The sequence below is a fragment of the Odocoileus virginianus genome, chromosome 7, assembly GCF_023699985.2.
Source record: "Odocoileus virginianus isolate 20LAN1187 ecotype Illinois chromosome 7, Ovbor_1.2, whole genome shotgun sequence".
In the NCBI taxonomy this organism is placed as follows: Eukaryota; Metazoa; Chordata; class Mammalia; order Artiodactyla; family Cervidae; genus Odocoileus; species Odocoileus virginianus.
In genome coordinates, this window is record NC_069680.1 from 25,428,734 (window position 1) to 25,449,455 (window position 20,722).

At 44.7% G+C, this 20,722-nt stretch overlaps 1 protein-coding gene across 2 annotated transcripts in view; it reads right to left on the bottom strand.

The window, feature by feature from the left end:
• CPXM2 (carboxypeptidase X, M14 family member 2) overlaps window positions 1-20,722 on the bottom strand; it is a 134,240-nt gene that overhangs the window by 81,082 nt on the left and 32,436 nt on the right. The window lies entirely within an intron of this gene.

Genomic DNA, 20,722 nt, shown 5'->3' on the forward strand with positions numbered 1-20,722 from the left:
CCTCTTTTCTCGTAAACCACCCATGAGACTGGTGCTTAGAAAAGTTTCATTTATTTACTGAAATTAACCTTCACCTTGCCTCTGCTATTTGCAAGTAGTGGTCCAGGCAGGAGCAATACAAAGGTAGACAAACACGGGCTCAGACCTGCCTTCCCGGAACTCAGAATAGGCAGACGGACTAAAGTCCCCTCATGGCATCTTCTGGTGTTAGCATCTCAAGATCAACCACTGCACAGTGGGCTGATCAAGAGCTTGTGTTCTGAAGTCCTAGCTGGGTGTGAATCTCAGCTCTGCAACCTTCATACTGTACAAGTTCAGGCAATTTGCCTAAATGCTCTGTGCCTCGGTTTCCCCATCTGTTCAAGTGAGAGCGATGCTCATTTCCCCCTTAGGATGCTGACTGTGCTTTCAACAGGGGCCGGCACTTGGTTAACATGGATGCCAGAGGAGCTGAACACTCAGATAACACTAGTTATCCGTACTTCTGGGCTTCCCTGCTGGCTCGGTGGTTAAGAATCCACCTGCCAAGCAGGAGACACGGGAAGATCCCCTGGAGAAGGAAATGGCAACCCACTCCAGTACTCTTGCCAAGATAATCCCGTGGACAGAGGAGCCTGCCTGTCACCGGCTACAGTCCATGGGGTCTCGAAGAGTCAGACACAACTTAGCAACTAAACAACAACAACAAATCAGTACATCTAAAACAATAAATGTTTGGTAAATCATGAAAATATGGATGTTTTATGAATTATTTCACATTTTACAAAAGTTCAGGGAGTTGCAACACTATTCCAGTCAACTGGTGTCACAGTGCGTAACAACATCAAATATCCAGAAGAGAGTTATAAAACCTGAAAAAAGAGGAGGTTCACTGTCTACAGATCTCAACAGGAGTCCATGCTGCCCCCCACCCACCCCATGGGATATCTGGCAATGCTTGCAGCATGTTTGGATGTGACAACCGGGGGCAGTGTGTGCAACTGGCAATGACAGACAGCAGCCAGGGATGCTGCGAAACATCCTACAGCCCGTGGGACAGCCCCGGCCACTTAGAGCTGCCCAGCCACAAACGTTGATCATGCAGAGCTTAAGCGTGCCAGCTCCTGGGCTAAGCAGACAAGAAAGAGCTGCCACACAGCTCGCGATGTTTACCCCTCCAAGATGACGCAGGCTCAGAGCAGCTGTCCTCATGCCGCTCAACCAAAGCCTACCATCTGAGATCTGACATTCGAGTTCCTGTCCCTGGTTTTGTGAGCCTGGATGTTCTGCTTCTGCTGCCAATCTCAGCTCTTCCTAAGCACACCAGTCAGTCAGTTAAGGGTAATAAGGTGTCAGGGGACTGAAGAGCCCTGCCCGAAGCTGACTCTTTGGGACATGACAGCCACCTCTGCAAAATCAACTATAAATTTATAAAGCAAGCGTCCAGGAGAATTCAATGAAAGAGGGGGTACCAGTCTCAGAAATGTCACCAAATTACACCAGAGTGCCAAAAATGGTATCAGTAACACGTCTGAGAAACCAAGAAACGTTCATCCTTTTCTGTTTAATGATGCAGAGAAGTACTTCATAAATTTTGGAGAAATTTCAGTCAGAAATTGTTGAAATGGAAGGTTTGATTCCTTAAACTTTAAGGAAGCTGGTCTTCAAAATGCCACTTACATAGAATAATTGTTTCTACTAGAGTACCAAACAAATTAGGAACTAATATAATTTTCTCAGGGCAATTTTTATATGCATCATTTTTTTCCCTTAAAAATCCCTATCAAGACATCTAATAGATGAAAGATTTTGCTTAAGATAAAAGGGGGAATTATTAATTCCATAACAAACAGAAACCCTGATACTCTCCATTTACGATCAATCAAAGAGGAATTTTCTATTTCAAAATGATGGAGTAAATACGCTGGTTTTTCCAGGTTCTTCTCTTACAAGTTCCCCTAAATAAAGAAAACAAGATAAAGAAACACAACTTTGACTGCTGATAGAACTAGGAGACGTTTATAAAACTCAGATCACAATATATGAAGATAAAAATGAGATGAAGTGCTCTTGAATAACTCTGTAAGAGAAGAAAGTGCTAACTTCCAAGGGGCACACCAATGGGAAGTGAGCCACACAGAATTTAAGAAAGCTCAAAAACTGGATTCTTAGATATCTTGGAAGGTAAGAGTGAGAGACGGCTAAAAACAGGGAATTGTTTCGAAATGTGTATCAAAAACATTAGATTCTCACGTCTCCCCCCACCTCCCCAGCCTTCAGTTCAGTTCAGTCCCTCAGTCCTGTCCAACTCTTTGCAACCCCATGGACTTCAGCACGCCAGGCCTCCCTGTCCACCATTAACTCCCAGAGTTTACTCAAACTCATGTCCATCGAGTCGGTGATGCCATCCAACCATCTCATCTTCTGTCGTCCCCTTCTCCTCAGGCCTTCAATCCTTCCCAGCATCAGGGTCTCTTCCACTGAGTCAGTTCTTCACATCAGGTGGCCAAAGTATTGGAGTTTCAGCTTCAGAATCAGTCCTTCCAATGAATATTCAGGACTGATTTCCTTTAGGATGGACTGATTGGATCTCCTTGCAGTCCAAGGGACTCTCAAGAGTCTTCTCCAACACCACAGCTCAAAAGCATCAATTCTTCAGCGCTCAGCTTTCTTTATAGTCCAACTCTCACATCCATACATGACTACTGGAAAAACCATAGCTTTGACTAGATGGACCTTTGTTGGCAAAGTAATGTCTCTGCTTTTTAATATGCTGTCTAGGTTGGTCACAGGTTTTCTTCTAAGGAGAAAGCGTCTTTTAATTTCATGGCTGCAGTCACTATCTGTAGTGATTTTGGAGCTCAAAAAGATCACTGTCACTGTTTCCATTGTTTCTCATCTATTTGCCATGAAGTGATGGGACCATATGCCATGATCTTAGTTTTCTGAATGCTGAGTTTTAAGCCAACTTTCTCACTCTCCTCTTTCACGTTCATCAAGAGGCTCTTTAGTTCTTCTTTGCTTTCTGCCATGAGGGTGGTATTATCTGCATATCTAAGGTTATTGATATTTTTCCTGGCAATCTTGATTCCAGCTTGTGTTTCTTCCAGCCCAGCATTTCTCATGATGTACTCTGCATATAAGTTAAATAAGCAGGGTGACAATATATAGCATTGATGTACTCCTTTCCCAATTTGGAACCCGTCTGTTGCTCCATGTCCAGTTCTAACTGTTGCTTCTTGACCTCCATACCGATTTCTCAGGAGGCAGGTCAGGTGGTCTGGTATTCCAATCTCTTGAAGAATTTTCCAAAGTTTGTTGTGATTCACACAGTCGAAGGCTTTGGCATAGTCAATAAAGTAGATTTTTTTTTTGGAACTCTCTTGTTTTTTCGATGATCCAATGGATGTAGGCAATTTGATCTCTGGCTCCTCTGCCTTTTCTAAATCCAGCTTGAATATCTGGAAGTTCACGGTTCATGTACTGTTGAAGCCTGGCTTGGAGAATTTTGAGCATTACTTTGCTAGCATGTGAGATGAGTGCAATTGTGAGGTAATTTGAACATTTTTTGGCATTGCCTTTCTTTCGGGTTGGAACAAAAACTGGCCTTTTCCAGTCCTGAGGTCACTGCTGGGTTTTCCAAATTGCTGGCATATTGAGTGCAGCACTTTCACGGCATCATCTTTCAGGATTTGAAATAGCTCATCTGGAATTCTATCACCTCCACTAGCTTTGTTCATAGTGATGCTTCCTAAGGCCCACTTGATTTTGCATTCCAGGATGTCTGGCTCTAGGTGAGTGATCACACCATCGTGATTATCTGGGTCATGAAGATCATTTTGTATAGTTCTTCTGTGTATTCTTGCCACCTCTTCTTAATATCTTCTGCTTCTGTTAGGTCCATATCATTTCTGTCCTTTATTGTCTCCATCTTTGCATGAAATATTCCCTCGGTATCTCTCATTTTCTTGAAGAGATCTCTAGTCTTTCCCATTTTATTGTTTTCCTCTATTTCTTTGCACTAATCACCGGGAAAGGGTTTCTTATCTCTCCTTGCTATTCTTTGGAACTCTGCATTCAAATGGGCATATTTTTCCTTTTTTCCTTTGCAGTTTGCTTCTTTTCTTTTCACAGCTATTTGTAAAGCCTCCTCAGACAGGCATTTTTGTTTTTGCATTTCTTTTTCTTGGGGATGGTCTTGATCACTGCCTCCTGTACAATGTCACAAACCTCCATCCATAATTCTTCAGGCACTCTATCAGATCTAATCCCTTGAATCTATTTGTCACTTCCACTATATAATCGTAAGGGATTTGATTGAGGTCATACCTGAATGGTCTAGTGGTTTTCCCTACTTTCTTCAATTTAAGTCTGAATTTTGCAATAAGGAGTTCATGATCTGAGCCACAGTCAGCTTCCAGTCTTGATTTTGCTGATGGTATAGAGCTTCGCCATCTTTGGCTGCAAAGAATATAACCAGTCTGATTTTGGTATTGACCATCTGGTGATGTCCATGTGTAGCATCTTCTGCAGAAAATGTGATTTTTTTTTCTCTTAAAAAAGGCAACCAGAGAGACTAGATCTGAAAACTCCGGACACAGAGGAGGGCAGATATGATAGATAAGTACAGAGAATTCAGTGGAAATCAATCAGCAAGCATAGTGAAGTGTGCGATGACCCACCTCTCTTCCTCCACGCAATTCTAGAACACAATGCAGCCAAGCATAGAACAAACAAAAAATAAGTAAGCTAAAAATATAATGGAGAACAGGAAAAAACCTCAAAGAAACTATAATTATGATCCCTTGAAAGAGAAGATCTTGTTTGCATGAATCAAGAATAGGACAGCCTTAGGGAGGAAACAATAGTACACAAGAAAGAGCTCTTGGAATGTGAAAATTCCAGTAACAAAAAACAGCACAAGAAAAAGAGGATGAGCAGAGGGTAAAGTCAGAGATCCCACCCCCCAACCCGAGGAAGACATTGCAAAAAATTACTATATGAAAATGTCCCAGGTCTCTATCGCTTAAGTCTCCAAAGAACTAAGAATACGGGACAAAGAATGAAATAAGATCCACACCAAAGGATATCGTCGTGAACTTCAAAATATCAGAAATAAAGAGAAGATTGTAAGAGCTTTCAAAGAGGAAACAACAAAACAAAGAAGGGAAGGAAAAACTGGGAGATTGGGACTGACACATACACACCACTATATATAAAAGCGGTAACTAATAAGAACTTACTGTACTCAGTATTCTGAAATGACCTTTACGGGTTAAGAATCTTAAAAAGAGTGGGTATATGTATATGTACAGCTGATTCACTTTGATGTACAGTAGAAGCTAACACAACATTGTAAATCAACGATACTCCAATAAAAATTAATTTTGAAAAATAAATTTAAGATTCGTCAATGTATGGCAAAACCCATACAATACTGTAAAGAAAGTAAATAAATAAAACTGAAAAAATAAACAAAATAAAACAAAGATAAAAGAATAAGAAGGGTACCAGAATTCTCAATAACAACATCTGAAGCTAATAGAATGGAGAGATAACAAATCCAAGATTCTGAAAGCAAAGATTTTCCAACTTAGAACTTTATACTTGGAGTATTGATCACAAAAGACAGTTTTCAGATTCACAGATCTTCAAAAAATTTCTCTCGTACCATTTCCAGGAGCCTACTATAGGATATGCTCCACAAAAATGGAGCAGAACACCAAAAACAGGAAGATGTCAGACTGAGAAATCAAAGGTTCCAAAACAGGATGACGGTGAAGAAATCCCAAGATACAAGTGATGCAGAAGATCCAGAAACACAGCAGGTCAAAGGGTTCCTGAAAGGATTTCTACAGAAACACAAAATGCAAAAGTCACACTAAACACGGTTGAACAGATCTGACCTTACAGAAAGTTACACAGACGGCTGTTTTATAGACCCAGACTATTGCAGGGTATGGGATGATTTTTAAAACATGAGCATTTCCAGGAAAACAAAAAAATCATCAAAAAATTATATAATGGGAATTAATTCTTGGCTCAAAACTACAATAATTCTTGGCTCAGTAGTAAGCAGTATTATATAAGTCATAACAATGAAAACCTCAAATGTAGGTTTGTCCAAAACTTGAGATACAATTTTGTTGGAAAGATTAAATAGGGATGATTAGAAATGAGCTGAAACTATCATCTTCTGTAATAAAGATTCAAATAATAAAGCTCAAAATTTATAAATTAGTATATCTCAATATGTGCACATTATTTAGAAGTTCTAATTCAAATTCCCAAAGAAACAAGTAAAAAGGGCTGGAAGTAGCTGCCCATTCACAGCATTTGATGGGGGCCGGGGGTGGGGTGAGATGTGGAATGCCTCTACAGGGACCACTGCTTTGTTTCTATTTTTGCCTTTTCCAACTTTATTAGGAGTGATCAACAGATACAGCTGTACATATTTAGAGTACAACTTGATGATTGGATAGGTATACACATTACAGAATGATTACCAAGATCAAGACACTTAATATAGCCATCACCTCAAGTGTTGACTCTTCTGTTTGTGTGTGTGGAGAGAATGCTTAAGATATATTTCTCAACAACTTTCAAGTATTACACAATACTGCATTATTAGCTATAATAACGATGCTATACGTTAGATCCTTTGAACTTACTCTTCTTATAACTGAAAGTATATACTCTTTAACCTACGTCTCCCCATTTCCTCTCCTGCTTAGCCCCTGGCAACAACCATTCTATTGTTTATCTGTTACAATCCTTTAATGCTTTGATTTCTTTAACTACTTGCTTATAAAACTGACTGAAATAAATTTTAATGTTAAAGAGGAAAGGAAAGGAGATGCACAAATATAGATAGATGCGCAAATACAGTTTAGTTCAGTCATTCAGTCGTGTCCGACTCTTTGCAACCCCATGGACTGCAGCACGCCAGGCGTCCCTGTCTATCACCAACTCTCGGACCTTGCTCAAACTCATGTCCATCGAGGTGGTGATGCCATCCAACCATCTCATCCTCTGTCGTCCCCTTCTTCTCCCGCCTTCAATCTTTCCCAGCATCAGAGTCTTGTCAAATGAGTCAGTTCCTCATATCAGGTGGCCAAAGTATTGGAGCTTCAGCTTCAGCATCAGCCCTTCCAATGAATATTCAGGACTGATTTCCTTTAGGATTGATTGCTTTGATCTCCTTGCAGTCCAAGGGACTCTCAAGAGTCTCCCCCAACACCACAGTTCAAAAACATGAACTCTTCAGCACTCAGCTTTCTTTATCGTCCAACTCTCACATCCATACATGACTACTGGAAAAACCATAGCTTTGACTAGACAGACCTTTGTTGGCAAAGTATTGTCTCTGTTTTTTAATATGCTGTCTAGGTTGGTCATAGCTTTTCTTCCAAGGGGCAAGCGTCTTTCAATTTCGAAGACGAATATGGACAGATGCACAAATATGATATACAACCTACTTTTGAAACTATTCTTTAAATTTCTAGGTGTCTACATGAGCACCTACTATGTGCTAGGTACTATGGTAGTACCTATGCTAGGTACAATTTGCTTTATGGCATATATAGAAAACTGTGAATCTCAAAATCACTCTGCTGTTGTGAAATCATTGACCTGCATTGTACATACTTCATGATCATGGGCTGCCTCAGTACAGAAACATCTGGAAGCAAATTAAAAAGTTATATCCAAGTGAGTGTAACAATTTAGCAATTCAGCAATTCCCAGATAATTGACCCAGCTGCCACTTTGTAAACATAACCCAGGGCTATCTGGACTGAAACAGAATAAAGTAATAGTTCTTTTTAAAACTTTTTCAGAAAAAAAAATTCTAAGAAACAGAGGCTGAAACGTTATAGTTACCAACAAGTTACCCCTTTTGGAGGCAGTGATTACCTAAAAATGTTAGCTGTGATATCTGATTAATACAGGTAAGTAACTACTCTCCCAAAAGAGACCATAATGCTCTCTGAATATCTACCTTCGGTAAACCTCTGTGATAAATTTTTGATAAATGCATAAAACTGCCTGGGTGCAAATCAGCTGATCCTTTGGTGAAAAAGCAGAGCTTCCTGCCACTTTAGAACTTAATCATCAGTGTTGTTGCTGTTTAGTCATTAAGTTGCATCTGACTCTTTGCAACCCCATGGACTGCAGTACGCCAGGCTTCCCCATCCTTCATTATCTCTGAGTTTGCTCAAATTCATGCCCATTGAGTGGGTGATACTATCTAACCATCTCATCCTCTGCTGCCCCTGTCTCCTTTTGCCTTTAATCTTTCCCCGCATCAGAATCTTTTCCAGTGAGTCAGCTCTTCCCATCAGGTGGCCAAAGTACTGGAGCTTCAGCTTCAGCATCAGTCCTTCCAATGAATATTCAGGACTGATTTCCTTCAGAATGGACTGGTTGGATCTCCTTGCAGTCCAAGGGACTCTCAAGAGTCTTCTCCAACACCACGGTTCAAAAGCATCAATTCTTCGGTGCTCAGCTTTCTCTACACTCCAACTCTCACATCTGTACATGACTACTGGAAAAACCATAGCTTTGACTATATGGACCTTTGTCGGCAAAAGAATGTCTCTGCTTTTTCAGTTTAGCTATCGAGGATCAGCATAGCTTTCCTTCCAAGTAAGCATCTTTTAATTTCACTGCTGTAGTCACCCTCAGCAGTGATTTTGGAGCCTAAGAAAATAAAATCTGTCACTTCTTCCAATTTTTCCCTTTCCATTTGCCATGAAGTTATGGGACCGGATGCCATGATCTTAGCTTTTTTAATATTGAGCTTTAAGCCAGCTTTTTCACTCTCCTCTTTCACCTTCTTCAAGAAGCTCTTTAGTTCCTCTTCACTTTCTGTCACTAGAATGATGTCATCTGCATATCTGAGGTTGTTGATATTTCTCCTGGCAATCTTGATTCCAGCTTGTGATTCATCCAGCCCAGCATCCAGAGTACATCACATGATGTACTCTGCATAGAAGTTAAATAAGCAGGGTGACAATATACAGCCTCATACTCCTTTTCCAAATTTGCACCAGTCCATTGTTCCACATAAGGTTCTAACTGTGGCTTCTTGACCCACATACAGGTTTCTCAGGAGACAGGTAAGGTGGTCTGCTATTCCCATCTCTTTAAGAATGTTCAATAGTTTTTGTGATCCACACAATCAAAGGCTTTTGCATGGTCAATGAAGCAGAAGCAAATATTTGTCTGGAATTCCCTTGCTTTCTCTATGGTCCAATGAATGTTGGCAGTCTGATCTCTAGTCCTCTGCCTTTTCCAAACCCAGCTTGTACATCTGGAAGTTCTTGGGTCACATATATGAGCTCATCTTCAGGTGTCATGTTTTTGCCTTTTCATAATGTTCATGGGGTTCTTAAGGCAAGAATATGGAGCCATCCCCTCCTTCAGTGGACCACGTTTTGTGAGAACTCCCCTCTGTGACCTGTCTGTCTTGAGTGTCTCTGGATGTCATGGCTCACACCTTCAGTGAATTATGCAAACCTCTTCGCCACAACAAGTCTGTGATCCATGAAGGGATAATCATCAATAAAGCTGATTAAAAAGAAATACTCATTGCTTTTAAATCAATTTTTAAACCCCAAATCCACTTTTTAAAAATGTCTTGCACCAGCTAAGGAAAACAATAAATATCTTGAGTTTGAAGTGAAAAATGATTAAAAACAAAATCTATCAGGGAGTTCCCTGACACAACTAAGAATTCACAAGTCACAACGAAAGATTCTGCATGCCACAATGAAGATCAAAGGTCCTACATCTGGTGCAGCCAAATACATAAATAAAAAAATTAAAAATTTTTTGTAAAATTAAAAATTTTACAAAGTGCACTCACCCAGGTACCCACACCCAGATCAAAATGGAGAACATGACCAGCATGCCCAACGTTCCCACCGGTGGCCCCACCCAGGCATTACCTTTCCCCTAACATAACCATTGTTTTGACATCCATCTCCCTGGACTGATTTTCCTATTTTCTTTTTTCTATAACTGGAACTTTCTGTGACAACTCTTTTGTGCCTGGCTCCTTTTGCTCAATGTGGTTTCTGTGAGATTCATCCATATTATTACGGGTAGCGGTAACTTATTCCTTTTCACTGCTGTATAGTACTCCACTGTACACATATACAAATGACTTATCCATTATTCTGTCTGATGGACATGGGGATTATCACCATATTGGGAGTATCATGAATAACAATGCTATGAACCTATCTGTACATGTTTTTTGTACATGTATGAATGCATCTCTTTTAGGCATAAGAAAGAATTTGTTAGATTAACAGGTACAAGAATGTTGAGTTCAGTAGATACTGCCAAACAGGTACCCAACATGGTTGTGTTATTTCATGATCCCAGAACTATATAAAAGTTTCTATTGCTCCATATCTTCACCCACACTTGATATTGTTCTTTTTTTTTTAAGCCACATATCATTGTGATTTTAATCTGTATTTACTTGATGACTTAAACAGCACTTTCTTATGTTTATTGGCCATGATATTGCTCCATAACCACACCACAGCTCCACTCACACTGGCTTTGCTTTAGTTCTTCAAATATAACATGTTCCCTCCACCACGGGGCCTTTGCACACACTGTTCCCTTCAACTGGGAATTCTCTCCTGTCCCCTCGGTCAACTCTTTGTCTGATAAACTCTTAACTTTTAATCCTGCTTCAAACCTTGTAGCCCGTCCTCAGGAAAGTGTTCCAGATTTCTAGATTGAGGCAGGTTTGTTGGGTATAGAAAACCATGGTGTGATGGGTTGGATTATATCCTCCAAAAACATAGGTTCACTCTCTAACCCCTGGAACCTCAGAAGGTGATCTTATTTGGGAACAGGGTTGTTGCTGATGAAATTAGCAGATGAAGATGAGGGCCTAAACCTGATGACTGGTGTCTTTGGAAGAAGGGGAATTCTGGTTATGGAGACAGACACACACAGAGATGAGAGATGATGTAGGAGAGAGACTGCCTGTGACCGCAGAGGCAGACTGGAGAAATGCCACTACAAGCCAGGAGCACCCATCCTGGGATACCTGGGGAGGCAGCTGGAAGAGGCAAGGAAGGATCCTCTACTAGTAGCTTAAGAGGGAGTTCAGACCTATAAGCACTTTGATTTCAGACTTTCAGACTCTGGAATTGTGAGAGGATAAATTCCTGTTGCTTACGCTGTTTGTGACACTTTGCTATGGAGGCCCCCGGAGCTACTGTACCTGGTCCTCTCCTTCTGCGTATTCAGGTCACAGGTTGCCATTGGGCGATCTCAACCATGAGATTTTTTTCAAAATAATTTCATTTCCCCATTTCATGACCCAAGGCCAAAATAACACTGGAGGAGGCATCCTGGACTCCTCTTTCTCTCTCGCATCTGAACCTCATTCTCCTCCTCATCAGAAAAGCCTGCTTTAAAAATAGCCAAAACCCAACCACTTCTCACCGCCTCCACACCCCTGGCTTGGCCAAAGCCAGCATCACTGCTCATGTGGGGTGCTGATGTCACCCCTCCCAGGCCCCCTGCTTTGACCCCTGCCCCCCTAAGTCAACACAGAGACTGAGTTACTCCTTCACACTTGCAAAGCAGAGCATGGCATTCCTGCACCCCAAACCTTTCCACGGCCCCTCAATTGGCTCAAGAGTAAAAGTCAAAGTCCCCTCAGAGTGACGTCTGGGCTGGCGACTGCCCTCTGCACTCTCTGGGCCCCAGCCGCCCCTGCTCCTTGTTAACTGATGTCCAGCCTGTTGTCACCACCACAAGACACTCACATCACTCCCACTACCAGAATACTCCTCCCACTGCTACCCAATCCCCTGTTGATCCTTAAGCCAACTTGGCCCAAATATTACCTCCTGAAACCTGACCTTGATCACCTTTAACTATAACCTGCCCCCTCCCCAGAGGTGGCCCTCCCAACCCCACTGCTGGCTATACATTTGTCACACTTATCACTTTTTGAAATACTATAAAAATCCTGTTACATTTCTTGCTTTTATGTGACTCCTTCTGGCCACCTGATGACAAGAGGCGACTCATTAGAAAAGACCCTGATGCTGGGAAAGATTGAGGGCAGGAGGAGAAGGGGGCGACAGAGGATGAGATGGTTGGATGGCATCACCGACTCAACGGGCACGAATTTGAGCAAACTCCGGGAGATGGTGACGGACAGGGAAGCCTGGCATGCTGCAGTCCACGGGGTCCGACAACAGTCAGACACCACTTAGGGACTGAACAACTCCCACTCAATTGTAAGTTGTCAGATGGCGAGGGTCTCTGTTTTGGTCACGAAGGCATCCCAAGGACCTAGGACAGGACCCAGCACACAGAAGGCCTTCCTTAAATATCTGCTAAAAGATTAGAGAGTGCTTCTGGTTTTGTTCACCACTGTCTCCCCAGGACGCCTGACAGCGCCTGCCTGGCACCAGGAAGGTTCCCAGGAGGCGGGGTTTTGAATGAAATGAGTGAAGATGAGAACAACTCTGCTCTGATCTGTCTTCCGCACCTCCTCTCCCTTCCCTGTCTTTCATCCTCTCTTCACACAAGTCTTCTCTGCCTGGGCGGTGTGTGCTATGTCCGCTGAAACCCAAGCTCAGAAGGGCCTGGACTCCTGGCTCCCAACCATATGTGCCCAGGAGACAGTGGGCTCACAGCCCAGAGGGCCCATCCTCACGAGGCATCATCTGAGAAGGTACAGTGGCTTCTGCCAGCTGAATGGACATGAGGCCCCATGGGGACGACTGCTGACACCGCTCAACTTCTCTGGGTCCTGCCAGGGTGGTACTAGGAGACTCAGCATCAGGGAGATGAGTCAGCAGATGGGGGCGGTGCTGGAGGAAAGCATAAGTTGAACCTTCCCGTGGGCGCCCGAGATGCAAAGAAAGGGGCCCAGAAGACCCTTCCCTCTGCATCTCGGCTCTGTGCTTACTAGGTACTGGGTTAGGGCAGGTCGCTCAGCCCCTTTCAGTTCCTCTTCTCTAAACCAGAGTTTCCCCCTGAGTACACTGAAGATGAAATAAAATAATGATTTAGTGCAATTTAGTAAAATGGTAAAGAAAAAATTCAGATGGCAAGTGGCACCAGGGGCTTAGTAGTTTCAGAACGGTGTGAGACCCGCAGGCCCAGCATCTGCGCTCCTTGGGGCTCCCTTGTCCTCCTTACCCTGCTCTGAGCCTAGTTCTTTTCACTGTACTTGCCTTCAGGATGCGACCAAGAATGACAATAGCACCTGTCTCATTATGGCAAATTCTCACTTTGAATTTTCCGAAAGTCATGATTTAGAATATTTGGTCCTGTTATTCCCATAAAAATCCAAATACCCCAAATTCCAGCATTCTGGCATCCGGATGTTGTGTCCCAGACCATTTCTTGAAGCCAGACGCAGAACAAAATCCCTTTCTGGGAACGAACATGACATTCTTGGGTTTGGATACTATACCCACTGTGATGACTTCTGCCTCTGCAACACCCAGCACGTAAACAGCCCCCCAGGGAGGGCTTGTTGCTTAGAGGACGGTTCTGTGCAACCAGAAAGAAACGAGAGGCTGTCGTCCGGAGAGCCAGGACAGTGTGAAGGAACAGACAAGCTTTGGGATCAGAAGACCCTGAGTGCAAATGATTCCAGCGTCAGGCAGGAGTCGGGGTGCCCAGGGCGACGCCTGAGAAAACAGAGCTGCCCTGGGTGGTGTCCACAAGTTAAACGTGGTCTCCATTTTTGGCCAGAAGGGGCTTCCCAGGTGGCGTTAGTGGTAAAGAATCCACCTGCCAGTACAGGAGATGTAAGAGACGCGGGTTCGATCCGTGGTTCGGGAAGCTCCCCTGGAGAAGGGCAAGGCAACCTACTCTAGTATTCTTGACTGGAGAATCCCATGGACAGAGGGGCCCAGTGGGCTACAGTTCATAGGGTTGCAAAGAGTCAGACATGCCTGAAGGGACTGAGCAAGCATGCATGCATATTTGGCCAGGGTGGGCACCAGGTGCCACCAGGGCCAAAGAGGCCTGGCAGACAGACATGTGGGATGTGCTCAGGCTCCTGAACTTCAACACCAGGATAAAAACTGGTTCAATGCTCTATAATCAACTCCCCGTGGGTATATCGGGCTTCTTTTGTGGCTCAGCTGGTAAAGAATCCGCCTGCAATGCGGGAGACCTGGGTTTGATCCCTGGGTTGGGAAGATCCCCTGGAGAAGGGAAAGGCTACCCACTCCAGTATTCTGGCCTGGAGAATTCCATGGACAGTCCATGGGGTCACAAACAGTTGGACACAACTGAGCGACTTTCACTTTCACATATCTGAAGCCATGGGCATCGACCATCTTCATGGCTTATACCTCATTTCAGGTAAAAAGATGATCAGAACATTGGCAATGGATTCTAATATCAGGATCTGGATGCTCAGTAGAATTCTCTGAATAGAATGACTTCCAAGAGGAGCTGGGTTTCATTCCAGCGGTTCTGAGAAGTGGCTCAGACAGATGCTATTATTATAACCAGACTTCCTCATGAAAGACAGCTAACACACATGAGACAAGTCATGGGCCAGAGAGAATCAAATGACGACTGGGCATCACAAAGACATCTGAAGGTGTTGATGTTCCATGTTTTTCCCTGTGACCTCAAAACATCAGCTCTTTCTTCAAAACTGATCAGAATATCAACCTCTTACATTCCTGATTATTGGCAGGAATCACAATGACACCCTGAGGTCCAATCAGGCTCTCAGTATTTCATTTCTTCGGATCACATGTCAGGCTTATACTTACCATCATTTTAGAGTTTTAAGAATGAAACTGAAACTCAGCCCTTTGAAATGCAAGTGCTGCCATAAGCTGCTCAAGGCTTTGCTACCAATAAGAGTGGTGGTGGGATAAATCAAAGAGAAGCGCTGTCTCTGACACCACCTTGCTGAATTTACGAGCCATAGAAAATCTCTCAGGGTCCTTAGAGGATTCTGTGGGGACAGGACAGGCAATGGCTACTGTTAAATGACCCACCTGAATACAGGGCTATCTCCTAAGACCAAGCACAGGCAAACAAATGCTCCAAGTGTGATTTTAGAGGTCAATACCGAGACTTTCTCTTCGAGATCTGGGATGTTAATTTCCAATCTGCCTGTGACTGGTCCCAGAGCAGAAGCCAATTATTGTTTCTAAATGAGACCACAGACAGCCTCACAAGTGAGTTAGTAGAAAAGGACCCTTGGATACTGCCAGACTAAACCTGGGTAAGACTATCCTGATGAACTGGACCCCTCCCTTGAATTCCTGAAGCTCTCTTTTGTGCCAGTATACCTGTGAAACGTAAACCTGGGCTTCTCCTCTGAGCTTATATTATTAAATTGACACAAGCAAAACTCCACTTGTAAAAAGGAGAATTTAGAAGTTGAATTATAAGCTGTTATTAATCTGTCGAAGTCTCATGCTTAAAATGAGGACAAAAGAATGCTATAGACTGAATGCATATGTCCCCTCAATATTCATATGTGGAAACCTTACCTCCAAGGTGATAGTTTTAGGGACCTTTGGGAAGCGATTAGGTTACAAAGGTGGAACCCTTTTGAATGAGATTGCTGTTGTTCAGTCACTAAGTCCTGTCTGACCTTTGCAACCCCATGGACTGCAGCACCCAGGCCTCCCGGTCCTTCACCATCTCCCAGTGTTCACCCAGGAGTTGAGATCAGTGCTTTTCTAAAAGAGACCCTGAGAAGCTCCCCTTCCACCTCCTAAGAACACAGAAGACAGTCATCTAGGAACCAGGAAGCAGGCCCTCACCAGACACCAAATATGCCAGGACCTTGATCTTGAACTTTCCAGCCATCAGAACTGTGAGAAATAAACCTGTGTTGTTTATAAGCCACCTAGTGTATGGAATGTTTTTATAGCAGCCCCCAACGAACTATATAGCTTAGTTGGTAAAGAATCCACCTGCAATGCAGGAGACCATGGTTCGATTCCTGGGTCGGGAAGACCCACTGGAGAAGGGATAGGCTACCCACTCCAGTATTCCTGGGCTTCCCTTGTGGCTCAGCTGGTAAAGAATCTGCCTGCAATGCAGGAGACCTGGGTTCAATCCCTGGGTTGGGAAGATCCCCTGGAGAAGGGAAAGGCTACCCACTCCAGTATTCTGGCCTGGAGAATTCCATGGACTGTATAGTCCACAGGGTCGCAAAGAGGTGGACACAACTTGCACTGCACTGCACTTTCCAACAAACTAACATAGAGACAGGTGTTTCTGCTGTAACATGGAAAATGCAATCCAGTGAATGCTTAATCTGCAAAAGTGAATGCTTGGTCTGCAAAATCTTGTACTCATAAGAACCAAGCTCACAGGAAAAAAATAAGGTTCAAAATCTATGCAGCTCTGTAATCAGAAGAACAAAAAAACTCAATCAACTCTAAAAAAAAATTAATTCTCATAAGGAGACATGTTAAATTGCTAAGAAAAAAAAGTTAATATATTTTAAATTTTAAAAAATTTAATAAAATTTAATATCATTTAATTCTATCATTAAATGATAGGATTTGACCTTAAAAAAACACGGTAAAAGCAGTATGATAGAAGAGGGTGTAGAGAAGTATGGAAGCTGGTGGGTTGTGGGCACAATGGCTAAACGGGCAAAGGACCTGAGCAGCAAATAGCCCAGAATGGACCACATGGCCATCCTGAGCCAGAGTAGCACCGAGTGACGAGCACCATGGACAGGACTGAGTTCTTCGGAGGCTTCTGCCCACAGCTGTGTGGCCGGCGCTCTGGGGTCAGGGCTGGTACCCGGTCCCATAAGACACTGATGTACTGGCCAAACTGGTACACGGACCAACGCTGCCTCAGGGTCACAACGCCATCATTCACGGCAGCCACAGTGCCCTTGGCACTGCAGCAGGCACACATGTATGTGCAGACACGGTGCCCAAACAGTGTGGGAATCTCGGACAAACGTGATTCACACGACCTGAAGAGGGTAACCCCCCAGGAAATCAATGCGAGATAAAGGTCAGAAGAGTGACTGGCACATGGCTTAATAAGCATCCAGAGGGGCCTAGAACACTTTAGCTGTTGGTCTGGGCAGTTTTATGGGGTCATTGGGAGCCACAGCTCCAGGTTTAAAGCAGCTTGGAGTCACATCCTTCCTCTCCTGAGAAATCTTAACCAAGTTACCCCACCGATCGGTGTAGCTGCTTTCTTAGAGACAGGGGTGATAAAAATAACAGTCCTTGTCGCATGTCAAGGAATAAACGAAACAGGAAAAGTACCCAGCACAGCACCAGTAACCATCAGAGCCAATTCCTAGTCTCCTTCTTGCTGGAGACCGAGGCATCTTGGGGAAATGGAAAAAACAGGAGTTTTTCTTCTCTGCTTTTTTTTATGGCCACCCAGTTCTGGTACATAAAGCGTACTTCGAAATGGTCAGGTGAGGAAATGGATCTAATGGGAAGGAAAATGGCATTTGAGAATCAAGGAGGACAATTCTCTTTCTTCCTCCTTTTAGTCTTCATATCCCAAGAAGTTAGCAAAGGTGAGCATCTTGCCTAAAGCCCCTCAGCTCGTTAGCAGGAGGGCCAGGGCGCATGCCGAGCCTGCGTTCTGAGTGGACCGCATTCTCAGTGGACCACATTCATGCTCACAGAGCCAGAGCAGCGAAGGGCTAGATTGACCTTGCTTACCTCCTGCGCTAAATGCATTTAAATATGGTTTCTAATGACAATACCTTGCTATTTCTCGCACATAAAATCCCATTAGCTTGACACGCCTACCAAATACTCAGATGTGAGACAAGATGTGGTTATTTTTAAACAGCACTCAACCTGCATGTGTGGGAAGATGCATTCCGGGGCACCTGTCGGGATGCAATCATGCTTCATGTGGCACTAATTCTGGAAGGTGGAACCTGCCAAATGGGGTCCTTGCAGCTTCAGCAGAGGAGTGAGACAATCCAGTAAATGCTGTAAAATTGTTGTTGGTGTCGAGTCACTAAGTCATGTCGGACTCTTCGTGACACTATGGACTGTATAGCCCACCAGGCTCCTCTGTCCGTGGGATTCTCCAGGCAAGAATACAGGAGTGGGTTGCCATTTCCTTCTCCAGGGGGTCTTCCTGACCCAGGGATCAAACCTGTGTCTTCTGCATTGGCAGGCAGATTCTTTGCCACTGAGCCACCAGGGATAAATCACGCTTAACTTCACTGACTATAAATTAGCCAATTTCACTGTTCAAGGAATCCAGGGAGTGCTTTGAACTCCCACGTTTCTGATGAGACAACTGAGGCTCAAGAGACGTGAGGTAATTATTTCCAAGGTCCCAAAATCTCTATGTGTCGAGGCCAAGTCTGAACTCAGCCTGCCTGACTGGGATACACTCAACCTGTCCACTCAGCTCACTGGGAAGCACACAGCTCCCATCCTCCACCCTCACCCCAAAAATTTAGGACTAGCTGGGCCTCTCCACTTCTGATTGGAAGTGTGGATCAATGTGAATATCAAGGTCACTTGGTCATGTCTGGCTCTTTGCAACCCCATGGACTATAGCCTTCCAGGCTTCTCTGTCCATGGAATTCTCCAGGCCAGAATAGTGGAATGGGTAGCTGTTCCCTCCTCCAGGGGATCTTCCTGACCCAGGGATTGAACCCAGGTCTCCTGCATTGCAGGCGGATTCTTTACCAGCTGAGCTATTAATGTGAATGCTTCCTCTTTAATGAAGGATGACTTCATTTCTAGAGAAGGAATCAGAGACACCAGATGACAGCTCTGAGTGATGCAGGAGGCAGCCCCACTCCCATCTGGATGCAGCCCCCTGCTCGAGTCTGACTTTATTTACTTGCTGGACTTCGGCCTGTGCAGGGTGTTGGGGGCTCTCAAGTTATTAACAGTTACTCCTGTTTAAACTTTGAAAGTTCACCCACTAGTAAAACAGTGTTCCGCTGTACACAACCAAATATTTTCTTAACAGCTGTCTGGTTTTTTTTAATGGGTATTTTTAAAACAACTTTAGATTTCATAAAAGTTCGTATTACTGAATCTGAACTGAGAAGCAGGGATGCAGCCTGACGCGGTCCAGAGGAAGGAAGAGAGCCTGGCGTCAGAACTGCACTCAGACGTCCCCCCATCAAGCCCAGGGCTCCCTGGGGAGGCGGCTCGTCCACTCTTGCACTGCAGCCCCCTGCGGCACGCTTACAGTGACCACCGGGGAAATAAGAGGAAGCTGTGAGTGCAGCCTCGATGGCCCCCCACTGTGGGCGTGAAAGGACCACCTCCAGCCCAGGAGGCTGGCTGAGACGGTTCATGTGCCAAAGGGTTTGGAAACCACACACAGTTATGCATCAGTTGGGGAAACACTGCAAAAATATTAGGGAACGACGGTCCCGGAGAAACACACAGGACGGCATGGGATCAAATGCCAAGTTGAGAAGAGGCGGATCGGCTGGAGTTGGAAGAGGAAGAAAAAGGCATCTGAGATGGGTTGGCAGAGTGATGCCCCCTCCCCGACAAAGATGTCCACATGCTCATCCTGGAAGCTGTGAATCCTCAAGGTTCTGTGACAAAGGGAAATGAAGGCTGCAGATGCAGCCAAGGTTGCTTGGGATTGGGAGATGGTCCTGCGTTATCCAGATGGGCTCAATGTACTTATAAGGGTCCTTAAAAGTTGAAAAGACCCTGATGCTGGGAAAGATTGAAGGCAAAAGGAGAAGTGGACGACAGAGGATGAGATGGTTGGATGGCATCACCGACTGGATGGACGTGAGTCCAAGTAAACTCTGGGAGTTGGCAATGCACAGGGAGGCCTGGCGTGCTGCAGCCCATGGGGTCACAAAGAGTCAAACACAACTGAGCAACTGAACTGAACAACTGAAAAGCAGAAGCGGGAGACAGAAGAGAGAACCAGAGAGACAGCAGCCTGAGGACTCGACCTGCCATCGCTGGCTTAGAGGAAGGGATGTGTGCGCCCAGAGAAGCCGGACCAGGAAAAGAAATGATTCTCCCCGGGAGCCTCCGAGAGGAAGGCAGTCCTGACCGTGCCTTGATTTGAGCCCAGTGAGATGTCTAACCTCCAGGACTCCAGGAGAATAATCTGCGGTGCTCAACGGCTACGTGTACGATGCTAGAGAAGCGCGAGCATGCGATGCCGTGGGTGAACCCGGCTTTACAGTGCTTGGGCGAAGTGGCGGGCAGGGAGGTGCGGGCAGGGGACCTGCGTGGGAAAAGGCCTGCAGCCAAGAGGTGCTCAGTGCACAAGGGAGCCAGGAGGACCCCACCTCCCAGGAGCAGGACCAGGACAGCACTCAGGGCGAAGCTGACAGAGGCCTTGGAGCCTCAGGGTGGCAGACCAGACATGATGAGCGCCACTAAGGGTTTGAGCTGGCAGAACATGACAGAAGGAGCCACAGGAGAGGCTGGAAGAGACGTGTGTGGTGAGATGAGAAACACTGGCAGGGAGGCGAGACGGGACCAAGGTCACTGCCTGCCCATGGTCACAGGCAGTCAGCGTCCCCGCCTGTCCTTTCCACACAGATCACATGCAGGTGGTCCAAGCTGGGCCAGGGGACCGGCAGCATCCTTTTTACTAACAAGTCTCTGGAGAAGACATGTGTCCTGAGTCTCAGGGCTCTTTCTCTATACAATGCGGATTAAGCAGCAAGCTCCTCCCTGTCGTGAGAACTAGAGCTGATTCATTTTAAATGCCAGGCACGGAGCCTGCCCCAAGCTCAATGAACCATCGCCAT